Consider the following 20750-nt stretch of genomic DNA (forward strand, 5'->3'; position numbering starts at 1 on the left):
GGTAATTAAGACCTATACCTTTTAAGTTTCCAGCCCCTTTTCCAACTTGAAGAATTTCATCTAGCATATCAGACCCATTGTTCGACATTCTTATGGATTTGGTAATGTTTTCAAGTTTAGAAGACAATAGAGTTATCTCATCTTCAAGATCAGTGACAATAAATAAACGTTTCTCTTTTTCAGCCTGTAGTTGAGCTATGATTCTCTTATACTCTTCTCCTGTCTTACACACCTCTTCATTTTTGACACAAAGCTATTTGTAGGAAGCAACCAATTATTCATAAGAGACATCCTCATCACAAGAATCTTCATCAAATTCATATCTACCATTTAAAGTTGTAACATGCTTAGCCGTTTCATCATTAGTTTCACTTTTAGAATCATCAGACTAAGAAACAAACAAACCCTTCTTTTGTTTCTGGAAATATGTGGGACATTCTAATCTAATGTGATAAAACCCTCACATTCATGATTTCATACCCTAATTTGTAACCCTAAGATCCCACATCTCATTTGCATCTTTTGCATACTAACAAGGTCACATCTTGGCCCTTCCCTTAACCATCTTTGAGTTTGCTTCTTGCAGGGATCACCAAGCACCCCTTTATTGTACCATTATGTTTATTTCTTTATTTCTTATCTAACCACTAATCAAAATATCAAAAATATGTCTTGTTTCCCTTAAGTTTATTGTGCAGGGTAGGACTTCTCAAATCAAGAGCATCTTAAGGTTTGATGGCTTACTTCTCAAGAAAGGTCAAAGGTTCATATGTTTATTTCCATGCCTTCTTCAACAAGTAACTTCAAGATTTCAACAATCTAATCAATAAACCATCAATTACACCTTATCTTGAGTTCATATGATCACCCATGTGCTTTGAAGTGCAAGAAAAGTCCAAGTGCGCAATCTTGTTCCAAGTGGTTTGACCTAAAAATCAATAAGTTGAAGTCAAAGTTCCAAGGAACCAACTCCTTCAATTGTCAACATTTTCGAATTCCCCTTTTTGAATATTATTCTTCTCAACATCCTCTACAACTTCTCTTTACAGGACAAGAGGGAATTATGCTTGGAGGATCATCAAAAGTTTGGAGACATTATAGGTCATTTGTGGACTTAGTGAAATTTGACCTATTTTCAAGTGACTTTTTCTCAACTTACAAGGTTCATAACTTCTTCAAATTTCAACATTTGAGGCTTACTTTTTTTGAACAATATCATTTGTGATTCCCTATACAAGTTTTCTTCAAGGATCAAAGTCAAATTATGCTTGGAAGGCCATGGAATCGTTTGAGACATTACCAATCATTTTCAGCCATTTGGGACTTAGAATTTTCTAAGTTACATTACCAGATTTTCATGCCAACTTCAACATGCCAAAACTTTCAAAATTTTGAAGATATTATAGGTCATTTGTTTGGAGATATTATAGGTCATTTGTGGACTTAGTGAAATTTGACCTATTTTCAATTGACTTTCTGCCAACTTTCAAAGATCATAACTTCTTCAATTTTCAATATATGAAGCTGATTATTTTTGCACAATGCCATTGGTAATACCCTCTACAAGTTTGCTTCAAATACCAAGGTTAAAATATGTTTCTAAGGCCATGGAATTCATTCAGACACTATAGGTCATTTTCAGCCATGAAACACTCAAATTTTTCTAAGTTATGGAACCAATATTTTATGCTAACTTCAACATACCATAACTTTATGCTCAAACATCCAAATGCAACTTTTCTTGTCTTATTCTAATCTTGTCCATGATTTTAACACATTGCAAAAAGAATGGGATCAAAAAGCCTCTTGAGAAGGATGCCCCATTGAGTTGAACATGGTGACTTGAAACTGAAGAAATCACCATTGCACGAAATTTGATCATGACTAACCTCAATTCCAAGCCAAATTAGCAAGTTTTTTGGTCCTGAACATGTTAAATCAAGTCTCCAGAAGTTAATTGACACTTAAAACGCATCATTTGGCTGAGTTTTGAGGAGTTTCAAGTCACATTTTTCACACACTTGGATCAAATTCTTTTTGAATGAATTTAACATCATTCCACACGTATTTCGGTCCAAACACATTCCATATAAATAGAGGAAGTTATTGCCTTCATTTGCAAGCTTTGGAGAGCTAAGAAACCCCTACTACAACTTGAAATTTTTCCAAAAACTTTAACTATCGTGTTTTGAGTTTCAGTCTGTTTCAGTCCAATTTCTTGATTCCATTAGCTCCATCGACATCCTATGAAACTTTTGCAACAATTCCCATGTTCTGAGACCTTCTGAAGTGCTCTAACCAGATTTAGCTTCATTAACTTCTGATCACCATCTGGACAAGGTAGTTTTGAGCATGATTTAAACTCAAACAAGTTTCCACAATATACTCCTTCACTCTCTGATGCTTTCCCCTAACTTATCTGGTGTTGATTGATCGCTTTCATCATTTAATTTTATTTTTCGTGGCTTGCTTGTTTCTGAAACTTCTTTGAAATTCTCTTTCCTCAATTCACATAAATGAATTTGAGGCATACTGTTGAATTTTGGATGAGGAGAGGATCGCAATGGTGGTGGTCTCGTGTCTTGAAGTTACCAAACGATGAAACTCCGGTGAGAGCTCACTGAAGAAGATGATCGGAGTATTTCTCAGGTGGTCTGAGTTTGTACCAAACACGTTGGCATTTTGAAATGTTTTGACTGGTTAAATTTAGACTGGATTATGTATTTTGATTGTAGCGCGTTCCATCGTGTTTCTCATCATTTAGAGTGTTGGATCTACCACGTCAATTAATGAGGTGTGATCCAACGCTCCTGGTTTTTAAATTTCTTTTTTCTTTAAAAATTCGAAGTAATTTCATTTTTTATCCAAAAAATCCCAAAATAAATTCTAAAGTTCTCTTTCATTTTTCTTCATCTGATTCTTATTTTTCCATATTTTATTTCACTGACTTTCTATTTTTCATGAATTTTCTCTTTTCTCATTTATTTTAATTGGTTTAAAACTACTTTTATGCATTTTTAAATTCTGAAAATTCAATTATATGTTTCTCATTTTATTTCCAACCTTTCATAATTTTATTGGCCATTTATTTGGTGTTTTGAAGGAATTTGTGGATTTTCCATTTTATTTCCATTTTAAAAATCATTTAAAAATACCTTTGATGCATTTTTATTTCATTTAATTGCACTTTAAATTTGTATGACCTTGTGGACTTCTGTTAGCCTTGGATCTTGATGATTTTGACTTCAAGTCTCACCAAACTCGATGGATCTTGAGTGTTGATGGGGTGAAAACCCTAATCCACAAAAGTGGATGATTGATTTTGATGATGACTTAATCAAATTTGTGATTCAATTTGGGTGTGACCTCTATTGTCCCCTTTCTTCTTCATCCCTTTATTTTCCCTTTGATCAATTGGATGTATTTGTGTCCATCTTGTTCATGATGTGTGGATTGGTACTTGATGAACTTTCATAATTTCAAATACCTTCTAATTGATCATGAATCATTTAAGGTACTTTGGATTGATGCGTAAGTTTGTCCTAAGTGTCATGAAATATAGCTTGAAGTAATAGACCATCCTCCTAGCCTTTATGCTTTTTCATCCCCTTTCTCTTTCTTTTCTTGTGTGGCATAGCTTTAGGAGGATGATTTACATATCATTTCTCTAGCATGTATTAACACAAACATTATTATTGACCGGCCTCACATAGTTGTGACTTCTCATAAGTCCAATTAAGATTGCTTAACATAGCGCTAAATTTTTTCCAAAAGCAAAGGCATTTTTATAAGTGAGATTGTAAGTCTCTTATTCCTCATGGTATTGTGTGAAAATATTGCTCCTTTTCCATTTGTGAGAGCTAGTCGTATACTTGTTCATTTTATCCAAGTTGGATCCCTTCTCATAAATGATGTATAGGTTCATATTTTCATGCTTGTGAGTGGATGGTGGAGTGTTCTCCAAAAAATAACCAAAAAATCTTTTCATCCTCACTAACATCTTTTACTAACATTTTACTTGTATTAACCTTTACTTCAAAGTCATTTACCTTTATGCCTTTATTTTTTATGTCACTTATTTTATGCTTTATGTTTACCATTTCATATCATATTATTTGTGTTTATGTCATTTTGTTCTTTGTCCATTTGGACCTTTCTTTATATCATTGCAAAGAAGACACTAATAAAAAGAAATTTGTTTCTCTTAACTCATGGACTTGTAGTTACTATCCTTGGCATCATTATGGAGTTATGGACTTAGAATTATGATCTTGGCCTTTGCTTTCAGATTTGGGACTTAAGAACATGGGATCCATCTAATACCTTTGACTTTGGACTTCTCTATGAAGACTTGACTTGGTTACTTTGGTTTCATCCGACACATGGATTACTATTTGCTTATTTTGCTTGCTTGAGGCTTAATCCAAGTGAGGGAAATTATTGCTTGACTTATTTCATAAAGCTTTTTGTTGACAATATTATTGTTAAGAAGAATGGTGAATCCATGTCATTCTTAAAAGATGCCTAGTTTGTGGTGGAGAATGGTCAATCTGCTAGATGGGGAAAGATTGTTGAGCTTGCTGAGAACAAGAACAGAGTTGGTTCGGATTTTTCACCTTGTGAAACCCGAAGAGATCTGAAGCAAATTCAAGAAGTATTTCACAATGTTGGCTTTATTCATACCAAAGTTTAATCTGTTGTCGTCATCTTAGAAGATGACGAAGAGTAACAAGGGCCAAACTTTGTGACACGTGGATCAGTGTGCCAGAATTGGATTGATGTTGATGTTCCTTCTATTATTCACTTGTCGAAGTAATATGTTTTTTTTTCTTTTCAAAATCCTTTCGCAATGCCTAAGGTGAAAGTGAATCTATGTGGGCTTTGTTCCAAATTTCATTATTATTAATAAAATGTTATTTCGTTTATCCATATTATATTTTTCCTTTTTCCTTTTTCTGGAAAAGATGGTAACATAAAAAATACAAAATAATAATCATTTTTATATCTACATCACAATGTTCATTTGTTTGTTCATATTCTAAAATCAAGTATAAAATCTTTCGCAAATTAATTGTTAAGCCCATTGAAAACAATGACCTTATGCCCTCTCCCAACTTTGAATTTCTTGTGTTTGAAATGGAAGAAGAGGATGATGAAGAGATTCCTGATGAGATGTCTCGGTTGCTTGAGCACTAAGAGAAGACCATTCATCCTCAGAAAGAGCTGTTGGAAGTGATCAATTTGGGTTCCGAAGATAACAAGAAAGAAGTAAAGATTGGGGCACTGCTTTGTCCAGATGTTAAGAAGAGGATGGTAGAGCTTCTTAGAGATTATGGGGATGTGTTTACTTGGTCTTATCAAGATATGCTAGGTCTTGATACCGATATTGTGAAGCATCGAATGCCGTTAAAGCCAGAGTGTCCGTCGGTTAAGCAAAAGTTGAGAAGAACTCACCCTGATATGGCTATCAAGATTAAAGAAGAAGTTCAAAAGCAGATTGATGTTGAGTTCCTTATTACCACTGAGTATCCTCTGTGGGTGGCTAACATTATGCTTGTTCCAAAGAAAGATGGTAAAGTTCAGATGTGTGTTGATTATAGAGACATGAACAAAGCCAGTCTGAAAGATGATTTTCCGCTGCCACACATTGACATGTTGGTAGACAATACGGCTAAGTTCAATGTTTTCTTTTTTATGGATGGATTTTTCGGTTATAATGATATTAAGATTGCACCCGAAGACATGGAAAAAACAACATTTATTACACCGTGGGGAACATTCTATTATAGAGTGATGCCCTTTGGTTTAAAGAATGTTGGTGCAAAGTATCAAAGAGCCATGACTACTCTTTTCCATGACATGATGCACAAAGAGATAGAAGTCTATGTTAATGATATGATTGCTAAGTCGAAGACTGAAGAAGATCATGTTGAGTATTTATTGAAGTTGTTTCAGTGATTGAGAAAGTTTAAACTCCGATTGAATCCTAATAAATGTACTTTCAGTGTCCGTTCAGGAAAGCTGTTGGGTTTCATTGTCAGTCAGAAAGGTATTGAAGTAGATCATGATAAAGTCAGAGTCATTCAAGAGATGCTTGTGCCAAAGACAGAAAAGAATGTCAGAGGGTTCCTCGGGCATCTGAATTATATATCCAGATTCATATCTCACATGACTGCCATGTGTGGGCCAATCTTCAAGCTTATCCGTAAAGTTCAAGGTTGTGTTTGGACAGAGGACTGCCAAAAGGCTTTTGACAGCATCAAGGAGTATCTGCTTGAACCTCCGATCTTGTCTCCTCTAGTGGAAGGAAGACCATTGATTATGTATTTGATTGTGTTAGAAGATTCTATGGGTTATCTGCTTGGACAGCAAGATGAAACTGGTAGAAGGGAGCATGTCATCTACTATCTGAGTAAGAAATTTACAGACTGTGAGTCTAGGTACTCCATGCTTGAGAAGACTTATTGTGTTTTAGCCTGGGCTGCCAAATGTTTACGGTAGTACATGATCAATCATACCACTTGGTTGATATCCAAAATGGATCCAATCAGGTATATTTTTGAAAAGCCTGCTTTGACCGAAAGGATAGCTCGTTGGCAGATGTTATTGTCTAAATATGACATTGAGTACCGTACTCAAAAAGCAATTAAAGGAAGTATTCTTGCAAATCATTTGGCTCACCAGCCGATCGATGATTATTAATCCATCAGGTTTGGCTTCCCTGATGAAGATGTTATGTACTTGAAAGCTAAAGATTGCGACGAACCTTTGCCTGGAGAAGGACCAGAGTCTGGACCCCAGTGAGGTTCATTGTTTGATAGAGTTGTTAATTCCTATGGTAATGGAATTGGGGCCATCATTATTACTCCTAAGGGTTCTCATATCCCTTTTCTTGCAAGATTGATGTTTGATTGTACGAATAATATGGCAGAATACGAAGCTTGTATCGTGACGCTTGAAGAAGCCATTGATTTGAGGATTAAGATCCTGGATGTATACGGAGATTAGACCTTGGTGGTCAATAAAATTAAAGGAGGATGGGAAACTCGTCATCCCATCCTGATTCCTTACAAATATTATGCAAGGAGGTTGTCAACTTTCTTCAATAAAATAGAGTTTCATCATATACCTCGTGAAGAGAATCAGATGGAGGACGCTCTGGCTACCCTGTCTTCTATGTACAAAGTAAACAGTTGGAATGACGCGCCCAAAATCACAATTATGCGCCTTGATAGGCCTGCTCATGTGTTTGCAGTAGAAGAAGTTACATACGATAAGCCCTGGTATCATGTATAATGGTGTATTCGTTACCATTGGAGATATTGACTAAATCCAAGGTAAATCATACAAAGTCAAGTTGCCACCGCACTTCTATTTATCCAAAGGAAAGGTTAGAAAGCGAACAAAAACCTAAAAGTTTTACAAGCAAAACTAGTAAAAGAAGGTCAGAGATCTGGGTAAGGGGGTTGGTTATGCAAAGGGAAGGTGTTAGGCACCCAATGCATCCTAGGTACTCCTAGGGAGCCCTTTTCACAACTTATTGCAAAGGTTATTATTTATGAAATTATTTATGTGCAAACGTGATTGAAGAGATGAGAGAAGAATATACAAGTTTATTTACATTTTGTGTTTGGATGGATGAATCCATTGCCTACGTACCTTCTTATAAAAAGAATAGGATCAAAACCTCGTAGTTTGGCTAAAAGATTTCGAAAACAAATGAGTGGATTGATTGGTCCAAAAGCCTTAAGGTCTTTTATTATCAAAGGGAGAAAACTCGACCTAAACCACAAATCCACCATGTGAGGATAGCTTCGACATGCTAGTGAGGGGTTAGCCCTATAATAAGCATGGAAGACTTACGGTCGACTCACTAAGGATGAGGTGAGTATTATATCTACCACAAGGATAACTCAAACCTAATAGCAAAAGGTTTATGAACAATTTGATTAAGACATGGTCATTGAAACCACAAAAAATCACATTTGAAGTGAGTTGAATTAACCAATTAGGAGTATTCACAAAATGATCAAATTTGACTTAAATATTCAATTCAAAATGAGTATTATGAAAAGAAAATTTGAAAATCAAAAGCCTAGGGCTTAGGTTTCTAGTTTTGAAAACAAGTCAAAACCACATTAGGAGTTCCTCTCTTGAGATCATATGTAGATGATCCAAGTAAGTACCATCCTTTGGAATAAGCAACAAGCACAAAGCAAAAGCAATCAACAATAAAGAGGAAATAGAATGCCAATATATGGACTTATATCCAACTCCAAGCAACAAAAAGGAAATAGAATGTCAATATATGGACTTATATCCAACTGCTAATAAAAAAACGAAAACAGAATGCCAATATATGGACTTATATCCGACTCCTGAATAATCAAAGGAAATAGAATGCCCATGTATGGACTTATATCCAACTCCTGAACAAAAAATCAGCATGAAAAGCAAACACATCAAAAGCAATCATCACACTCTATACACAAATAAGAGGCTCAGACAAATGGTTGGGCTTTTGTCAAGAGGGGTCATATCAACCTCGACAAACAAGCCAAAACTGTAGGGGTATGCTGAAGCTCTTAACCACTAACATTGAGAGTTAGGGTGAAGCTGATGAAATATGGTAATGAGGATGAGACCTCATGCTCTTAACCCTGGCCTGGGTGAGCTTGAATCAAAGAAAGCGTGGGGATCCAGAAAGAGGGACCCTATTCCACTTGACTGACTCTATACAAAGATCTTAGGTACTTGTTCAGGAGCATCAGCATGTAGTGCGAGCATAATGAACGACTCACCGAATAACAGGGGATTGACTTCTAATCCCTTTTATCTGTCAATTGCCTCTTCACTTAGGAGGACTTATCAAGTAACATGCCCTATTTGGAGGTCTTTGGCACAAACGTAAACAATCACAATCAGAGCCTCTTAAGGAGGACTTCAGCCAAATGCCTGCCAAAAAGGTGGCAGGACTTCCAGACTACATGGAGAAAAAGAGAGGCTACCTAAGTGGTGTATCAACCACACTCCAAAGCAAAGCTCAAGCAAGAGCTAGCAACTAATGTACCTGTACAAAAGCCAAACAGTTAATATGGTTTCAGAAAAACCAACAGACAACAGAATGGAACTATCCAATATGTACACAGTGCAAGTCATAAGTGCAAGCACTCAAGTGAGTTCATCACATCAATAGACCTACAACACAACAAGAGTTAGTGATCAAAGCAATTTGCATCTCAAATAATGAGACCACACCAACCATCAAGGCTAAATGCTCACACCTGAAACACAAAGCACTATTAGTATGTGTACAAACCACTAGTACAAAGACTAGGTTCAAAAGCAAGTCAAATGACCAAAACAGAAGTCAATATTTCACATGAAGCACATTCAATCAAACAAGAAAGAGTCCTCAAAAGTACAAAAACCAATTCATAAGGCAAAGCCATCAAATGATTCATGTCATGCAAAGGCAAACAAAGTGCACAAAGTTTAACATCCAAATTAGAAAATCCAAATAAAAACAGAAACACAAGCAATGACATTGAAATTTTTTATGCAAGCTTATCATGTTATGAAAGATCATCATGCAAAAAATCAGATCCAGAAGAGCTCAAATGGTATATGAATGAAAATGCACAAATGCAAGGTCAAGAATGTGACACAAATTGTCACACTACATGTTCATGTGTCCAAAACAGTGATGGCATATGATAAAAATTCCAAACCAAAGCCAAAAAATCATATCACATGTGAAGATCAAGAATGCAAAATTTCAGATCAATTGGATTAACCATGAGCATTTCACAAAGCAATGAATGTAACATGTCAATTTGGCATAAGGTTCAATCATAAGATCACAACTAAAAATCCAGCAACAAACAAATCAAGAAATAAACTCTATAAAAAATTAGAGATCAAAATAAGAATGTGAAAAAAAATTAGTATCAATTTGAAGTATTTTTCAATTTTTAATGATTTTCTAAAGTTGAACAAAATATGTGAAATAATGAAATGAAATATGGAGGGAAAATGAAGTTTGAATAAAATCAGGTTAAGCATGTGTACATCAGCCAGGTTCGAACACACGCACGCCAGGTAAATGAGAAATCAACTTAAATTCACAAAACACGCAGGCCAGGTATCGAACTCGCTCCAGGCAGGAGAAAAACAAATGAAATTCAAAACGCACACGCCAGGACTTGAACCGATGCGCGCAAGGCCAGGGAAACAGCAAAATTCAAATAAAATTCAAAAGCGCAATGGCCAGGAATCGAACCGATGCGCGTAAGGTTCCAAGCGCGCTCACCAAAACGCAGCGTTTTGAGGATAAACCCTAGGGACTGTTACAGACGCCGGAACAGTAGTTCCGGCCGTCTTCCCCGGCTAGCTCCGGCGGAATCAAACGTGAAATTTTCCAGAATTCATCGTGCCATACATGGATCGAAAGCTATTTCAACCAGGAGTTCAAATATCATGTTCACTTAGCCTAAAACCTCATGAATCAAACGGATCAAGGCAAAACATTTTGGATCTCAAAACTTTAAATCAACATATCATGCTCAATATTCAGCAAAATTCAAAAGTAAACACATCAGCATGCTCAGCAAGGATAGATCTACACATCTATGGCAAGAAAACACCAAAAAGAGATGGTTGAATTTCAACTTACTTGAAGTGCAGTGATCCAAACTCGTGTGTTCAAGCTTCCAGAACTTCCAGATCTTCTTCCTCAACCTTGTTATGAAGCTTTGTGTACCAAGAATCCACTGAAACCTCTTAGATCTAGCTAAATTTCAAGCTTCCATCAAGATGTTCATGCACTTGTTCTGCTCAAGATCTTGCTCAATTGCCACGAATAATGGATGAATCTTCCTTAGAATTCCACAAGGATCATGAATATGCAAAGAGATTGATGAATCATGTGAAGAAAAATGAATTTTGAAGAGAGAGAAAATTGGAGGGAAATGTGAATTTTGAGATCTGAAATTGTTCTCCTCCTGAAATGAAGTTATGATTTAGCTTATATACTCTGTGTTAATCATGCTGAAATTAGGATTAGGCTTTGGTTAATTGAGATTAGAGAGATGTGAGGTGAATTGCAAAATTGGCAAGTGTGCTTAGCATGTACATGCTGCACGTGAACAGTGCCATGCTGAGGTACAAATTCACTTAAAATCATTCAACAATCATGATGGAAGTGTTAATTGGCTTGTAACATCATCCAATTTTGAATTACCAATTTTCCCTCCAAAATGTACACGTGTGAACAAATGGTCATGTGATCTTCTTTCATGCAAGGCCATGGTTGATTTTGAAAGTCTTGGTCACAAGGAGCATTTTGCAAAAAGAGTGGACCAATTTGGAGTTTTGGATCAAAAGTTATGCTATGTTGAACTTCCATGCACACTTTGTGATCCTTTAGCCTTAACTTCTCAACCAATCATCAGATGGACATGATATAGGACTTTTTGGAAATGGGAGAGAAAGATCTTCAACTTTCATGTTCACCAAAAATTCATTTGAAGCTTCTTTGATGTTGGAAAGTAAAGTTGAATGTGGACCAAAAACTTTCCATTTTTGGAAACTTGAAATTACAAGTCACTTTCCATTTTGGGAAACTTTTGTAATGACTTCAAAATCTTCAAGATAGATGTTTGACATGATGAATAGGCCTTGTTTGAACATGAATGGGATGTCTCAGATCATTTCCCACACCTCAAAGCCCTCAGTTGACTGCACAGTTGATCATTGGGTCCTCAGATGACCTTGACAATGCCTGATGAACTTGAACCTTTGCCACTTGGGGAAATTTGCTTCAAAGTGAACCTTAGCTCATATAAACTCAATATAATATCATGTGGTCCTTATCTCAATAAAATACCATCAACTCTTGTTCAATGAGATTCCCTTGAATTGCCTTGACCTGTGCTTGCTTAGATTGCAAAGCAAAATGTTAATGACATATTTTTGTGCTTTTGGGTTAGTGATTAAAACAAGAAAATCAATGATATACAATGCAAGCAATGCCTGGTGATCTCAAACCACTCACAGGAGATCCCAACCAAAGGGAAATGAAGCCAAGATACTCAAATGATCCTTGAGGCTATGCAATGCTATGCTATGATGCCATGAGGGATCTTAGGGACAAAATTGGGGTCTTACAGATGCCCCTATTTAAGGTCATTCTAGCCGGAGAAATGAAGGTTAAAATCTTCGTCTCGACGAGGTATAATGGGCTTAAATAATAACAAAGCAACAAATTTTGGTCCCTGAGAGACCTCATGATGCAACTGTATGTATGAAAAACAAACTATCTCTGTGGGATATGTGTCCACAAAGAAGAAAAGAAATTAGGAGAAATTGAAAATCCATAGGAGTAATACACTCACTGATGGAACCGAGACTCTAACGGGACTCTTATGGGGATAAGAAAAAGAAAAAACGCGTGAGCAGGACACAACTTGAAACTGGAGACTTTACTGGGGAGTAAAGGACTGAAACTGCGTGAGCAAGTCACGACTCGACACTGGGGAAAAGAATTCCAAAAGGAAACAAATCCAATGGAAAGACTCAAGCTGACTCAAAAATGCATGTGATGGGGAATACACCAACACAGCAAAACTATCCACAATGGATACCTCGGATGAAAATCCGGACTCAGGTTGGGGAAAAAGCTGACAAGACAACTCTGCCGGGGAAAATGCATGTATTGGGGAATATGCCAACACAGCAAAAAGCGAGTCACAACAACAATTCTGTTGGGGAAATCTAAAAAGACTTTCTAGAGGAATCAAAAGGATGAGATGTTACCGGTTAGTGGGTAACATGCTCAGGAAGAATGAATATCTATGACCGGTGTACGGGTGAGAGATATCAATCGACCAAATCATCTGAGGAAGACCTAACAAAGGTATGTTTCAACTCAGGGAAATCTGACTCCACATGGGACCGAGGTCAATAATAGGGAGCAGAAAGGAAGGAACACCAGGGATACCGGGTAGTAGGTATATAACAGGTGACCGACCGAGGCGTGAATTGGTGTGTGTTCCAAAACACTCATCATCTTGGAAGAGAGCAAAAGCAAACTTGTTAAAGGATGGACATTCGACTCCGCAAAGGGAAAACGAATCTTACTCGAATGGGGAAGGACAAAAGGCTTCAACCAAAGAGCGCATGAGATATATTATCCATTGCCGTCAGAACATGGATAGTATACTCGCATGGAAGATTATCCGTAACCGGGTTTTAGGTTGTTAAAGGATAAATCGACCGAAACCGTGAATTGGTTTGTGTTCCAAAACACTCATCATCCTGGAAGAGAGCTGAAAAAGCAAACTTGTTAAAGGATGGACATTCGATTCCACAAGGAATACGAATCTTACTCGATTGAGGAAGAACAAAAGACTTCAACTGAAGAGTGCATGAGATATATTATCTATTGTCGTCATAACGTAGATAATATACTCGCATGGAATATTATCCACAACCGGGTTGTATGTTGTTAAAGGATAAATCGACCGAAATCGTGAATTGGTGTCTGTTCCAAAACACTCATCATCCTGGAAGAGAGCTGAAAAAGCAAACTTGTTAACGGATGGACATTCGATTCCACAAGGAATATGAATCTTACTCAACTGAAGAAAGACAAAACTTCGATTGAAGAGTGCATGAGATATATTATCTATTGCCGTCATAACGTAGATAACATACTCGCATGGAAGATTATCCACAACCGGGTTGTAGGTTGTTAAAGGATAAATCAACCGAAATGAAAGGCATCGAGATACCAAAACTAGGTATGTAATAATAACCAATCAAAGGAGAAACAATCGTTACTAGCAACAAAAGGGTAGACGAGAGATGACTCACTGGGGATAAATTGCGCAAACAAGGCAACTATCCAAACACAATGGGGTAGAATGAATATTCGATTCCGCAAAGGGACAACGAATCTTACTCAACTGGGGAAACACAAAAAGCTTCGACCGAAGAGTGCATGAGATATATTATCTATTGCCGTCAAAACATAGATAATATACTCGCATGGAAGATTATCCATAACCGGGTTGTAGGTTAGTAAAGGATAAATCAACCGAAAAGAAAGGCATCGGGATACCAAACTAGGTATGTAATGATGGCCAATAAAAGGGAACAACAAACATTACCGGCAAACGGTAAATGAAGGAAGACCCGTTGGGGATAAAATTGCTTATTCAGAGCAATTATCCGACAGAAGAGGGAATATCAAGACCGAATATTGGATAATGATAATCGTCAAAGAGGGGATTACATCTACCGGTTACTGGGTAGAAAACCGCGGAAAAGTAACCGTCATCAACTAGGATGAACACAAGGGTTAACTCTACAAGGGGAGAAATTAGGGTTTACGACTACCGGTTAGTAGGTAGAAAACCGCAAAAAATCCACTGAGGATAAAGGTGAGAAGATAGGATTTACGACTACCGGTTAGTAGGTAGAAAACCGCAGACTCCGATGGGGAGAAAAAATGTAGGATTTACAACTACCAATTACTGGGTAGAAGACCACAGACTCAGCTGGGAAACAGAGATTAGGGTTTATAACTACCGGCTACTGGGTAGAAAACCACAACAATAGGACTTATAACTACCGGTTAGTAGGTAGAAGGCCACAAATTCCGCTGGGGATAAGATGAACGATTGCCGGTTAGTGAGCAACTATTCATTTATACCACAGGGAAGTACCAAAGGCAGCCACAAGGAGCCAATTCAGGATCGAACCAAAAAGGCAAAACCAAATCAAGACTCATCCTAATGAGAAAATAACTCAATAGGGAAACCCATCCCAATATATGTGTTGGGAGGAAACGGAAACAAACGTCATCCACGAGGATATAACTCAGTGGGGAGTGCAAAAGGAAAGGGTAAACACTTTCTGCTTAAGGGGCTGACTCTATATGGAGAGATCTGACACACCAAAATCTGCTTGGGGAGATCTACTGGGGAGATCTATATCACCAATTAGCAGGAGACAACAATCAAAAGATATATGGCCAAGAATGCAACATGAATATCTGAATGTTATGATTATGAATATATGCATGATTTATGTATGATGAATGCTGACAAAACAGACATGTCTAACACACATAGGTCCAGGAATCAAACGCCCGGTACTACATCTCATAAGAGAAAGCCAGACACCCCAGTGGACAACCAATCTGCCGGGAGTCAAAGACAACGAAATCTCTGCAAGGATGGATCACCAGTCTCAGGTGAGGAAAGGAGCTCATTGCCCAGGCAGAAACTGCTACAACAGCAACTCCAAGCAACTCCACTAGGGAATCTACTGAGGGATATAATAGGAATCTGGGGAACAACCACCAAAAACCAAACTCATTGAGGAGATCACACTTGCTGAGGAAATAAAGATCGCACAAGTAGAATCTGCCACACACGCAACTTCTACTGGGGATCATAGACATCAGGGAATCACCCAATCTCTGTAGGGGAGGAAAACATAAGAGGCTTCGGAGGGATCATCAGTCACTACCGGAGAAGAGAGTTCATTGCACAGGCAGAAACGGCCACAAAAACAACTCTGTTGGCGACTTCACTGTGGAAGAGATGAGAGGAAACTGGTGATCAAACACCGAGTACCAAACCTGCTGAGGAAAATACGTCCTACTGAGGAGAGAGGATATCCGCTTTGCTGCTGCAGAGGAGAGTGATGAACATCTCAACAAACATACCACTCAAGGATGAACCAATCAGATAAAGTTCACCACACCAACCACTCTGGTGTGGATGTATCCGAAGGAAATCTGGGCATCAACCGCCAAATACCGAATCTTCCAGAGAGTCTCACACATGCTGGTGAGGAAAGATTGTTGCGCTGCTAGAGAGATGAAGGTTTAAATCTTCAACAAGCGCTCTGCTTGGGAACTGCCCCACAATAGTGTTCAAACAACACTCTACTGGGGATGAACCACGAAAGTGTTCAAACAGCACTCTATTGGGGATGAACCACAATAGGGGCCCGGAGGAGGAAGATACAGCGGTGCAAGGGATATGAACGAATGCCTTACCCTGTTGGGAATCATACCACCCTTGGGAGAGCACTGAGGATCTCTTAAGTATCTTTTATCATTGTGAATGTTCAATTTGTTTAAAAACAAGTTATGAAAAATTCATTTTTCAGAACAATGATATTTTATCAATTAAAACATGCAAAACATTTGTTGAATAGAAACAAATAAGAGTGCAAATAATTGGATAAAAGCTCAAATTTATTTGATGGAATGGTAGCCTGCAAATGGCAAGACACCATAGATCTGTACAAGTTTGAAATTGGTGATATATATTGGAAAAGGGCTACATTGAACATAATGACCATTTCTCCACCAATTCCGAATTCGATGTATTCGAAGCTTCAGTTGACGACGAATGAACAAGAATCTTTGACAGATGACAGATGCAGAACATAGTCTTGTCAGGATGCAGTTACTTTGCCAAATCCCTAATTTTTGCCTAGATTGCCCCATGGTGAGGTACTCAATCTAGCGGGATGCAAAATTCATTTTTTTTATGTCTCTAACTTTTGCCTGGATCGCTCTTTCGGGTTTTCCACCGAGACGCTCATTTTTGCCTAAGCCGCCCTTTCGGGTTTTCAACTTAGCGAGCTATTCTGTTTTTATTTTTAGGCGAAGTATTTCTTGACTGCATCGGAATTCACAGGACGAGTGAAATCCTCCCCATCCATAGTTGTAAGCATCAAAGCACCGCCTGAAAAGGCTCTCTTGCCAACATATGGACCCTCGTAGTTTGGAGTCCACTTGCCCCTGGAATCGGGCGCGAAAGACAAGACTTTCTTGAGCACAAGGTGACCTTCTCGGAACACACGAGGCTTGACCTTATTATCAAAGGCTTTCTTCAACCTTTGCTGATATAATTGACCATGGCACATGGCAGTCAATCTTTTCTATTCGATCAAATTCAGCTGGTCGTAACGACTCTGAACCCATTCAGCATCAGTCAACTTGGGGTCTGAGGGCGCCATTTTTTCCTTTAATTTTTTTTTTTTTTTTATTTTGATTTTTTTTTTCACCCCTTTTTTTTACATTTGTAAGACCCCAATTTGACTGTTTCCGGATTCTCAAGATGCGGCTGAATGATCTTCTTTTCATGCTCAAGTAGACGGGTAATCTTGTCAGGAATCTCTTCAACATCATCTTCCTCTGCCTCGAATACAGGGAATTCAGAATTGGGAGATGGCGTTGGATCATTATGTTCAATGGGTTTAGAAATCAACCTGCATAATGATTTTGGATATGAAAAGCTTTTAGAAATCAAACAAAGCAATCAATGTGCAAATGAAAAGATTGATTTTATTCTTGTTTAGGGTTTTTCTGTGATCACCAATTTCATGCAAAAAGCAAAAAGGGAAAACAATGGAAAAACAAACATTTAACATGAATTTATTGAATGAAAATATCATTGTATTAAATGTTGCCAACAATGTCATCACTTCTCCTTTTGGCATGGGAGAAGGGTTTTCAAACAAAGTGATTATTACTTTGATTTATGGATAACTGTAGGAACATCCACAGCGACCCAATTGTGGTAGATCCCACCAGGGATGACAAAGTTGTCAGAATCCTCTGCACAGCAACTTCCTCGCTCTGACCAGTATGGATGAAACCTCCACTCTTGAACAACCCTTTCTCATTGAAGACCCCAGAAGAAAAGCCAATGCCAGCCCGGGACTTATTGTCTTCCAGCTCGATCATTTTTACTAGACCAGCAACTGCACCACATTCAATGGCCAGTTTCGCATCTCGATAGGAAGCAAATGAAGGAGTTCTCTTCTCAATAGGCTCAACTATATATAAAGCTTGGAAAGGAGTTCCAACTTCATCCTCAGCATCTATGTATGAGAAGGAAGACAAGTGGCTAACCAGGAATGATTCCATCAACAGCACTCAGTCTGACGACTTCTTCCTTGAGTTCACGGTTCTCTTGCTCTAGATGATCCATCAATCTGGAAGAGTTGGCTCTGGTGTAGTACCGGTGAGTCAGCTTGTCTTCAAAATAAATGAAGAGCACAGGATCAGATCACAAGACAGGAGACCGGAACAAAACCTGCTTATGCATATGATGCATGAAATGCTTGTGCATATGATTTGTTTTTATTTAAAAGGAACTCTATGGTTTTATTTGCAAACTTTGAAATATTAATCATTTTATCACATATGGAAATTATTTCGTCAAATATATTAGAGAAAAAGAAGTACAACATTGTCAATCATTACAAGAGAAAAGGAAAATAATCATCATATGGATCCCTATAAACAGATCATCTGATACTCAGGGAACAGGACGATAAGATGCTCGAAGCTTTTTCACTTCTCTTTCGTACGCTGCTTCCATATCTGCTTTCTCTTTGGCGAGCCGATCATACCTCCTTTTCTAAAACTTAGAAGATTGAGGAAGTAGAGAAGTCCATGCATCATCAGGATCATCAATGACCTGATGCTCGAGGAACTCAATCATAACATCTTTCTCCTTAATCCGCTGAAGCAACTCTTCCCTTTCATGGATCCAGGCACGTGATAAGTCTTCGTCTCTCAACTCCTCTACTCCTTGGTTAGGAAGGGTTAAAGGCCCAGCCACAACCAAAGGTGTAGGTCTCAGATAATCGTAAGGCATGAGATACTCAGATGCTCTTTTCCTTACCCAAGCAGTATAAGGCTCTAAAGCAATGCAATTCTTAGGACCCAACTCCTTTTTGCCTTTCTTATGGATCTTGCGCCAGGCGCGAACCATTCTGGCTTTCAAGCCTTAGGGATCTTTACCCTCCTGAAAGAACACACCATATAACAGGATGTTATTAGGTTTATCCTTTAGGGGGAACCCAAGCTGACGACGTGCCAAAACAGGGTTGTAGCTAATCCCACCACATGTACCAAGAAGAGGCACATTGGAGAATTCACCACAAGAGTCAATAATCTGCACACCGTCATATACACGGTTATACCAAGAGATATCGTCATTAGTGAGAGACATAAGTCTCGTAGACCACCGTAGACATCCCTTGTTCTCCTTGAAGGCGACCGTCTGAGGCAAGTGCGAAATAAACCACTTGTACAACAGAGGCAAACAACACATAATAGCGCCACCACCCTTTGCATTCCTCAGATGCAAAGAGAAATAGGTATCACCCAACAGAGTCAGAACGGGATTAAGAGCAGAGAAGATCCTAATAGCGTTCACATGCACAAATTTGTCGATGTTGGGGAACAATACCAATCCATAGATGAGAAGTACAAATATGGCTTTAAAGGCATCCTCACTCATGGCCTTCCCATAAATAGTAGCTTGAGCGATGAGGAACTCGGAAGGGAGACCTTGAATTCCACCTTTGGTAGTCATATGAGCACCAACCAGAGATTCATCTATGTGCAACAGGTCAACAATCTCTTGAGAAGTAGGAATACTCTCCAAGCCACTGAACGACACCTAATCCAGAATCGGTTTGCCCACCAGATAAGCATACTCCTCAAGAGTAGGCAATAGCTGAAAGTCCGGAAAAGAGAAGCAATGGTACAGAGGATCATAAAACTGCGCCAACGTACTCATCAACCCTTCATCCACCTGAGTAGTCAGAAGAGGAAGAAGCTTCCCAAAGCAAGCTTTGAAACCCAAGGGATCTAGTACATAGGATGTCAGATTCCTTAACTCTTTCAGATCGGGTTGTCTGAAGCTGTACTTCTTTGTATGCCTTTTTTGTCTTTCCATATCTGAAAATTTTGCAAATAAACCCCTTAAGTTCCTTGAAAATTTTCTTTTTATCTGATGATATGGATGCAAATGGATGCATGAATGCATGAATGCAACAATCACACTCAAGGATCAAGCAAAGCACACCAGACAAAGGTCATGGGATGGCTCATATTATACTTAATATCAATCATCCATTTTGGTGGATTATGGTTTACACCTTATCAACACCCAAGTTCCATTGATATTAACGATATACGAACGGTTCAAACCTCCTTAATATCAATCATCCATTTCGGTGGATTATGGTTTACACCTTATCAACACCCAAGTTCCATTGATATTAAGGACACCTGAACGGATCAACCATGAATCAAGGGTTTCTTGTGAGTCACGAGCATGGGGTCTCGGTTAAGAACCACCCAAAGGGAGTGTACTATGGTTTAAACCTGCCGAACATGTTCTACAAGAGGTTCCCATAGTCATCATCTCATCTTTCGAATATTATCGGAGAAACGAATACTCGTATTCCAAAAATATTCTCAAGAGAGACTCTTATGAGTGTAGTATCGCATAACAATCGTATCAAATCTTACATTTGAACGACCTCCGCACTACGTCCTAAAAATAGGCCAAGATGGGCTTGGTAAACTACGGTCCTTGGCTTCTATGGTCTATATTGAAAGAATAATGTCTAACCACAACTTACTCGTGTGACATTATTGATCCAACATGACCTCCACCAAGTGAATGGACTCGCAAGTTAACTTGCTAAGGAATTACTCCACACAAGTCAACGAGACTATACCATTCTCCTATCATATGTGCACTCGAGTTCGGGTATAGAACTCATCTCACAGAGATCACCAAGCAAGCAAGCAATTGATATATCAAGAAATTCAATCATTACAAACAATACAATAATCCCAAATTGCACAAAAATATGTCATAAACAATATAATACAACAAGTGTGAAAAGTTGGCAAG

The sequence above is a fragment of the Lathyrus oleraceus genome, chromosome 4, assembly GCF_024323335.1.
Source record: "Lathyrus oleraceus cultivar Zhongwan6 chromosome 4, CAAS_Psat_ZW6_1.0, whole genome shotgun sequence".
NCBI lineage: Eukaryota > Viridiplantae > Streptophyta > Magnoliopsida > Fabales > Fabaceae > Lathyrus > Lathyrus oleraceus.